Below are 9367 nucleotides of genomic sequence, written 5' to 3'. Positions count from 1 at the left end.
TTGAAAAATCAAGAAAATGTAACTGTGACAAGGTAAACCACAACCAAACACTACTGAAATATTCCAACTCTTGCATTTCAACGAAAGAAATTCAAAATGAACTTTGAAAAATCAAGAAAATGTAACTGTGACAAGGTAAACCACAACCAAACACTACTGAAATATTCCAACTCTTGCATTTCAACGAAAGAAATTCAAAATGAACTTTGAAAAATCAAGAAAATGTAACTGTGACAAGGTAAACCACAACCAAACACTACTGAAATATTCCAACTCTTGCATTTCAGCGAAAGAAATTCAAAATGAACTTTAAAAAATCAGGAAAATGTAACTGTGACAAGTTAAACCACAACCAGACGCTACTGAAATATTCAAACTCTTGCATTTCAACGAAAGAAATTCAAAATGAGCATTTAAAAATCAAAAAAAAGAAAATGTTACAAGGTAAAACACAAACAAACACTCCAGAACTATTAAAAATCAATAATTTCAGCGAAAGAAAATCAAAATGAACTTTGAAAAATCAAGAAAATGTAACTGTGACAAGGTAAACCACAAACAAACACTACTTAAACTTAAAAACACTTGCAATAAAACAAATAAATTCAAAATTACCTTTAAAAAATCAACAAAATTTAACTTTTACAAGTTAAACCACAAACAAGCGCTTCTAAAATATTCCAACTCTTGCATTTCAATGAAAGAAATTCAAAATGAACTTTGAAAAATCAAGAAAATGTAACTGTGACAAGGTAAAACTGAGTCTCTCAATCCCCTTAAAGCTCTTTTAAAAGATACAAAAACTACTTATTTAAAACAAAAATTTCGTTTTTAATGACCACCAAGTAAAGAAAAATCACACGGAATCAGTCCACCGAGTCTCTCAAACTCCATAAAGCTCTTTTAAAAGATACATAAACTACTTATTAATCATACAAATTTTGTTTTTAATGACCATCAAGTAAAGAAAAATCACACGGAATTAGGAAACTGTTTCTCTCAAACCATTTTAATATATTTTAAATTATAATACAAATGACCACCAAGTAAAGAAAAACCACACGGAATCAGGCAACTGAGTCTCTCAAACCCCTTAAAGCTCTTTTAAAAGATACAAAAACTACTTATTTAACACAAAAATTTCGTTGTTAATGACCAGCAAGTAAAGTAAAACCACACGGACTAAGGCACCTGAGTCTCTCAAACCCTGTAAAGCTCTTTTAAAAGATACAAAAAATGACCACCAAGTAAAGAAAAACCACGCGGAATCAGGCACCTGAGTCTCTCAAACCCCTTAAAGCTCTTTTAAAAGATACAAAAACTACTTATTTAAAAAAAAAATGTAGATTTTAATTACTAAAAATTAAATGAAAACCACATGGAATCAGTCAACTGAGTCTCTAAAAAAATGTAAAGATCTTTTAAAAGATCCAAAAACTAAAGATTTAACAAAAAAATTTTTTTTTTAATGACCATCAAGAAAAGAAAAACCACAAGGAATCCGGCAACTGAGTCTCTCAATCCCCGTAAAGATCTTTTAAAATATACAAAAAATTACCACCAAGTAAAGAAAAACCACACGGACTCAGTCCACTGAGTCTCTCAATCCCCGTAATGCTCTTTTAAAAGATAAAAAAACTACTTATTTAACACAAAAATTTCTTTTTTAATGACTACCAAGAAAAGAAAAACCACACGGAATCAGGCAACTGAGTCTCTCAAACCCCTTAAAGTTCTTTTAAAAGATATAAAAACTACTGATTTAACACAAAAAATTAGTTTTGAATTACTACCAAGTAAAGAAAAACCACTCGGAATTAGGCAAATGAGTTTCTCAAACCCTGTAAAGCTCTTTTAAAAGATTCAACAATTGACCACCAAGTTAAGTTTTTAATGACCACAAAGTAAAGCAAAACCAATCGTAATCAGGCAACTGATTATTTCAAACCCATTAAATCTAATTTAAAATATACAAAAACTAAGGATAGAACAAACTATTTTCGTTTTTAATGAAGACACAGTAAACAAAAACAACTCAGAATCGGGTAATTGAGTGTATCAATACCCTTAAAGCTCTTTTAAAACATACAAAAACTACTTATTTAAAAAACAAATATCGTCTTTGATTTCTAAAAAGTAAAGAAAAACCTCATGGACTCAGGCAACTGAGTCTCTCAAACACCGTAAAGATCTTTTAAATTAAAAAACTACTGGTTCCAAAGAAAAGAAAAACGACACGTAGTCAGGCAACTTAGTCTCTCAAACCCCGTAAAACTCTTTTAACAGATACAAAAACTTCATAGTAATCACAATCATTTAGTTTTTCATTAACAAAAGGAAAAGGAAAAACACACGGAATCAGGCAACTGAGTGTCTCAAACCCCTTAAAGCTCTTTTAAAAGATACAAAAACTACTTATTTTAACAAAAAAATTTCGTTTTTAATGACCATCAAGTAAAGAAAAATCACACGGAATTAGGCAACTGAGTCTCTAAAACCCTGTAAAGCTCTTTTAAAAGATAAAACAAATGACCACCAAGTAAAGAAAAACCACTCGGAATCAGGCAACTAAGTCTCTCAAACCCCTTAAATCTATTTTAAAAGATACAAAAACTACTTATTTAACACATAAAGTTCGTTTTTAATGACCACCAAGTAAATTAAAACCACACGGAATAAGGCAACTGAGTCTCTCAAACCCTGTAAAGCTCTTTTAAAAGATATAAAAAACTACTTATTTAACACAAAAATTTCGTTTTTAATGACCACCAAGTAAAGAAAAACCCCAAGGAATCCGGCAACTGAGTCTCCCAATCCCCGTAAAGCTCTTTTAAAAGATACAAAAAATGACAACCAAGTAAAGAAAAAAAAATCGTAATCCTGAAACTGAGTCTATCAATCGACGTAAATATATTTTAAAATATAAAAAAACTACTTATTTAACACAAAATTGTCGTTTTTAATCACCACCAACTAACGAAAAATCACACAGAAACAGGCATCTGAGTATCTCAAACCTCTTAAAGTTCTTTTAAAAGATACAAAAACTACTTATTTAACATAAAAAATTAGTTTTTAATGACTATCAAGTGAAGAAAAATCACACGGAATTAGGCAACTGAGTCTCTCAAACCCTGTAAAGCTCCTTTAAAAGATACAACAAATGACCACCAATTTTCGTTTTTAATGACCACCAAGGAAAGAAAAACCACAGGGAATCCGGCAACTGAGTCTCTCAATCCCCGTAAAGCTCTTTTAAAAGATACAAAAACTACTTATTTAACACAAAAATTTCATTTTTAATGACCACCAAGTAAAGAAAAACCACACGGAATCAGGCAACTGAGTCTCTCAAACCCCTTAAAGCTCTTTTAAAAGATACAAAAACTACTTATTTAACACAAAAATTTCATTTTTAATGACCACCAAGTAAAGAAAAACCACACGGAATTAGGCAACTAAGTCTCTCAAACCCCTTAAATCTCTTTTAAAATATAAAACAAATGGCCACCAAGTAAAGCAAAACCACACGGAATCAGGCAACTGAGTCTCTCAAACCCCTTAAAGTTCTTTTAAAAGATACAAAAACTTCTTATTTAACACAAAAATATGTTTTTTAATGACAATTAAGTAAAGGAAAACCACACGGAATCAGGCAACTGAGTGTCTCAAACCCCTTAAAGCTCTTTTAAAAGATACAAAAACTACTTATTTTAACACAAAAATTTCGTTTTTAATGACCATCAAGTAAAGAAAAATCACACGGAATTAGGCAACTGAGTCTCTCAAACCCTGTAAAGCTCTTTTAAAAGATACAACAAATGACCACCAAGTAAAGAAAAACCACACGGAATCAGGCAACTGAGTCTCTCAAACCCCTTAAAGCTCTTTTAAAAGATACAAAAACTACTGATTTAACACAAAAATTTCGTTTTTAATGACCACCAAGTAAAGGAAAACCAGACGGAATTAGGCAACTGAGTCTCTCAAACCCCTTAAAACTCTTTTAAAAGATACAAAAACTACTTATTTTAACACAAAATACAAGCAAGCAAATAACATGGGAATTCCTATACACGCAAGCAAATAACTGAGTTATTTTTACGTCACAATTTTTCAACTTAAAATCATTCTAATTATAGCAACCCATTCCTCATACTTTAATTACCTGTTACGCTTTCTTAACCATCGGAAGTTTAACCAACGTAAATTAAGTTATAGACAATACTGGTTTTTAGAAAAACTGGAATAAAATAATTGATAGTTTAAATTGCACGCTACCTTTGAATAGGCAATGTGATTATACCCTCCCAGCCAGATATTACCTACCAAACCAGATTATACCTACCAGAAAACAAATCTCTTAGCAAAGATGTAATGACCTCTAGAATAGAATTTCCTACCTGAAAAACCGGAAAGAACGTAAAGTCGTAGAATAACATGATATTTCCTATGTCTGTTAGAATAACATGGTATTTGCTATGTGTCCCGTAGAAGTATTTGCTATACGTCTGGTAGAATTCAATATAAGCATTCTACTATCGGAAATATTAGTTTTAAGAAATCTTGTAATTCAAACACTTTTTATTCATTTGATTGGCTAACAATTTCACACAGAAGAGCCAATCAGGAGGAATTCAATTTTTTGACAGGATGGCTGGCCCCCAGCCCCCCCCCATTGCACTTCCTGGCTGAAGGGCCACGAAACGGAGATCAGCACCGCCGGTTTGGATCTTAAGGGTCTAGTGCCGTCATACTAATTCAAGTTTTTAGCACGCAAAGAGCTTTAAAACCAATCAGTTTTTGAAAAGATGGGTCTAAGAAAAGACTGAGTTTGTCCCTCCAGAAATTAAGAATGACGAGATTGGCTTATGAAATTCTGCGATTGGCTTACAGCCTAGACTAGGCCTATTTAATTGCTAAACTAGGTAATTGCTTCGTTATACATTTATGAAAGGTAACCTACTTTAGAAAAATCCTACACACCATATGGCACGCGCCATGCATGGCAGAGGTGTGCCACGTGTATTCCAAGGTGTGCCAATTGTATTAGTAAGAGATGATGGAAGTATTCCATACATGGTGGAAAAATGGTATTCCGAGATTTACACAATATGGCAGAGAGTGGGAAATCTTTTGTAATAGGGTTACTTGGTGTGTGCTGATTTAATTTGTATTTTGCTAAGACAAGTTTTGATAAGTAATACAGGCTACCTGTAGGCTACATCACTACTAAAATTAAAGTTTAGATTCACTAACTTATGAATTTTATGACGATGATGATGATGCCTATCATCCTTTCATGTTCAGTTTTTTTCCCCGTGACGGTTACAAGCTTTATTTTTTTTGGTTATCTTATTTTATTTTTAATTTGTGGCTGATAACTATTTCTTGGCGTTTAGAATAACTTTTCTTGGCGTTTTCACCCTATAATTTGGCCGCGATATTGAAAGTATAAGGGTCACTTAAAGCCAAAATTACCATTATTCTGTCAAAATGTAAGTAAAAACAGACATGGCCTTGGTCTGACTTATTCATAAAAAAAGGTTAAAACCCCTCAGTTTTTTGGCAACTAAAAGATGTAAAATAACTTTTTATAAGCCTAAAGAAGATATTTACTCGAGCCCCCCCCATGATATAAAATTTATAGTAAAGGGGCCACAAAAACCTCAGTCGTTACTATTGCGGTAAAATAATATTAAAACAAACATAGTGTGGTTCTGATTTGAAAAAAAAATTCATTCAATTGATTCTTATGAGTAAAAAGGCATAAATTTTTTTTCTGGGCACAAAGAGATTTTTGACCATGATTTAGAATAGAATTTTAGGATACTTTTAGGGCAATTTTCAATGAAGAGTAGGCCTACTTTACCAATATTGTATTAAAGATTGAATAAAAAAAGTAGGCTAGTTCCCCTTATTTGTAAAAAAAATCGTACATCTACTTATTATTTTTCGCGTGTATTCACATTAGAACTATTTTTTTCGGCGTAAAAAATTTGTAGTAAAATTGATAATGCGGGGGCCGCTGAACCCTGCTTTACAACTATTTTGCTGATATTAAAAAAAAATTGTATAAAGGAAAATTATTTTCAACTAATTTTTGAGATAAAATTATTTATGTCGAGTAGTATAAGCAGCAACGCAAAAAGGATATGAACCTTGGTTCCAACTGACGGACGGCCTCTCACCTTCCGCGCGCTGATCTGAAATCTGATTTGTCAGTTTTGCTCCTATTAAACGAAAAAACCGAAGTATAGAATTCTTGACCCATCGTTTGAATCGAGCAATCCTGTTGAAAGCCTCGGCAATTTTGTTGGTTTCATTATCCGGGGCTGGTGCAGATAAGTTTGATGCACCAAAACTGCTGAGCAGCAACGCCAGAAAGAGGTTCAAAACCTGTAAGAGGTTCAAAAAGGTTCAAAACCTGTAAGCACAAATTGTTTAATTCTACTCTGACATCATTGCAAAATTATATATATTCCTGTAGGGTATCAGTTGCATCCCGTAATTAGTGGATATGAGAAACAATGATGCTAAAATATTGGGCAATTGTGAACAAGTATTGCCCTATATAAATATAGGGCAATTGTGAATATTGTGAACTAGTAAGTAGCGCGAATAACTTTAATGTAGAGCACTATTCGTTTTCTTAATGCTCATATTAAGCAGTAGGATATCACAGTTTCATACTGGCTATTGATTCGAAGGAGAGGAAGGCGTGGTTCCTTTTAAATGTCTTGCATATACCGATAAGAAGACTAATAAAGAAGGAAAGGACGTGGTCTCTCCTAATAGTCTTGTATATGAATTAAGACAGGGCAAATAAGCTAAGTTTTAGAGTCCTTGTGACCCTTATTACAACAGTTAAAGGGGCTTTAATTGAGTGTAGCATTAACTTGGGGTTCTTGGGCATCAAAAAGTTGCTTTCGTCCCATTCTCGGAAACCACGTGAAATTTACTTTAATTAAAAGCTTGTGATGGATCTATTTAAGCTTAATAGATTTACAATGCATGGAATCAGTATAAAATAGAGATTTTTCAAAAATACTCTTCAACTCCCTTTTTTTAGAGTTCCGGTTAATATTAGTATGGCTCGCTCTTTAATTCACAAAATAGGTTAAATAAAAACCTTTAAGCAACAAAATAGGTTAAATAAAATTTTATTCTTGCCTCCCCATACCCCCAAGACTAGGCCTGAGAGAAGGTGAAAGAACAGGCCTGCAGTACATTCCTTATTTTATTATACCTTTCAAAATCATGAAAAATCAAATATATTGTGGCTCCAAGCTTGAAAGATGAAAAAAAAAAAAAAAAAAAAAAAAAAAAAAAAAAAAAAATCAAAATTGATAAATAATACGAAAAACTAAAAAGCTAAGTAGGAAAACTTGAACACCATGTACTTGCCTACCAAACAGATTTTCCATGCTACTCACTTGATTGGTTTAGCTCAAAATGGGCCATAGGAATTGCTTGGTGAAGCTGGGGCTCATAGCCCATTCTGTTAACACACACAAAAGTTTTGTCGTTTAAATTGTTCAATCTATGAAAATTATGATAAAACTAAGGCCCATGGCCTGAAGCCCGGAAGCGACAAAAAAGCCATAACAATGGGAAAATAATATAAAAAAAACATATATTAAGACGACTCAGCCATTCATTGATTCTGAACTTATTGCAGTAGTCTAGAGAGCTTGTCATGGTCACGAAGAAGATTATATTCCGCTCTCTTTAACTCAACATGCTCTACAGTTAGGTCAACCTTATGTATCTAATTTCTAAAATTAAAAATAATTGAATTTATTCTGGGAATAACTGTAAAGAACCTGAAAATCTTGGGGACCTCAGGCCCGTAGCCTGAAAATAATCAACAAAATGGGAAATAACAAGAAAATATAATAAAATAATTAGATTTAATTGTATGGACAGACAGCAAATCTGTTTAAGGTCACTCCGTCTGCAATCTCTCTCTACCATCTGTTCGACTTTAGTAGTTCAAAAAAGGCTATGCGGATTCCTTGGTCAAACTGAAATCAATTTCCCAACCTCTTGAACAGAGAATGCTTTGCATATTAGCTGACTGACATAGCTATTATCCTGAAGATATGATGTCAGTGTGGTAGGTTTTGGTAAAGACAGTGTCGCAAATTTTAAAAATTGGATAGTATGGTCGATGTTAATTTAATAAATCTTGTAAGACTGTAACAAATTGAAACTCCAGGCCTGAAACCTGGAAGCAAGGAAAAAAATGTCCAAAATGGACATATAATATGAAAACACAGTAAAAATTAGAAGAAAGGTACGGGAGAAATCTAGTTTTTTTATTAGATAACTTATACACCCAGTGCAATAGCCCTGCTTCCTAGTTAATTATGATGGTTTAAAAGGGCATATGTGAATTTTTGGTAAATCTGACTTTAAAGTTGACTCTCTTAGCTTAAGCTCTACAGAGTGGTTGAAAAACTTGCCACAAGATTTCCAATGACAACAGTCGCTAAAAAGAATGGTACACAAGTTGAGTCTCCGACGAGCATACAGTCCCACATGGACTCGATCCATTCTCCACAAAGCACGCGGAAGACGATCATGAAGGAGTGCATAAAATCTGTGAAATTCCAACGTGGCATTTCTTGAGCAGGAAATTTATGCACTTTATCTAGAAAAAAAATAAAACAGTTTTGGGGCTTTCAGAAACTAAAATACAAAATAAATAAGAAAAATCCTTTGGAAAATAGAAAGGGGATAAAATTCCAGAGAAAAAAAAATCACTCAGGAAAGAAGTTTTATAACTGATTGTTACGTTTGAAGTTGCCAAAGGCAATGAAAAAGAAGGGTATAAAGTCCGTGAAATTCCAACGCGGCATTTCTGGAGTAAAAAATTTGCGCACTTTATCTAAAACAAAAACAGTTTTGGGGCTTTCAGAAATTTTAGGGAATGAATGAACATGAAATAAATAAGAAAATCATTTGGAAAATAGAAAGGGGACAAAATTCCAGAGGAAAACAGTCGCCCAGCAAAGAAGTTTTAAAATTGATTGTTACGTTTGAAGTTTCCGAAGGCAATGAAAAAGGAAGGAATATAGTCCGTGAAATTCCAACGTGGCATTTCTTGAGCAGGAAATTTATGCATTTCATCTATAGAAAAAAACAGTTTTGGGGCTTTCAGAAACTAAAATACAAAATAAATAAAAAAAAATCCTTTGGAAAATAGAAAGGGGACCAAATTCCAGAGGAAAAAAGTCACTCAGGAAAGAAGTTCTAAAATTGATTGTTACGTTTAAAGTTGCTGAATGCAATGAAAAAGACGGGTATAAAGTCTGTGAAATTTCAACGTAGCATTTTAAGTGCAAGAGATTTGTGCACTTTA

General features: G+C 32.9%; 1 pseudogene across 1 annotated transcript; it reads right to left on the bottom strand.

Moving 5' to 3' along the window:
* Nucleotides 1-6114: 6114 nt before the first annotated feature.
* Nucleotides 6115-8656, bottom strand: LOC148938886 (sodium channel protein para pseudogene; annotated as a pseudogene). The gene is made up of 2 exons (XR_016143599.1): nt 8469-8656; nt 6115-6399 (listed from the first exon to the last, which is right to left on the bottom strand). The product of XR_016143599.1 is annotated as a sodium channel protein para pseudogene (transcript).
* Nucleotides 8657-9367: the final 711 nt, after the last annotated feature.

Source organism: Artemia sp. Qi Xiang Cuo, unplaced genomic scaffold (genome assembly GCF_049724085.1).
Source record: "Artemia sp. Qi Xiang Cuo unplaced genomic scaffold, ASM4972408v1 HiC_scaffold_81, whole genome shotgun sequence".
Taxonomy (NCBI): domain Eukaryota; kingdom Metazoa; phylum Arthropoda; class Branchiopoda; order Anostraca; family Artemiidae; genus Artemia; species Artemia sp. Qi Xiang Cuo.
This window is presented reverse-complemented; position numbering and strand designations above follow the sequence as displayed.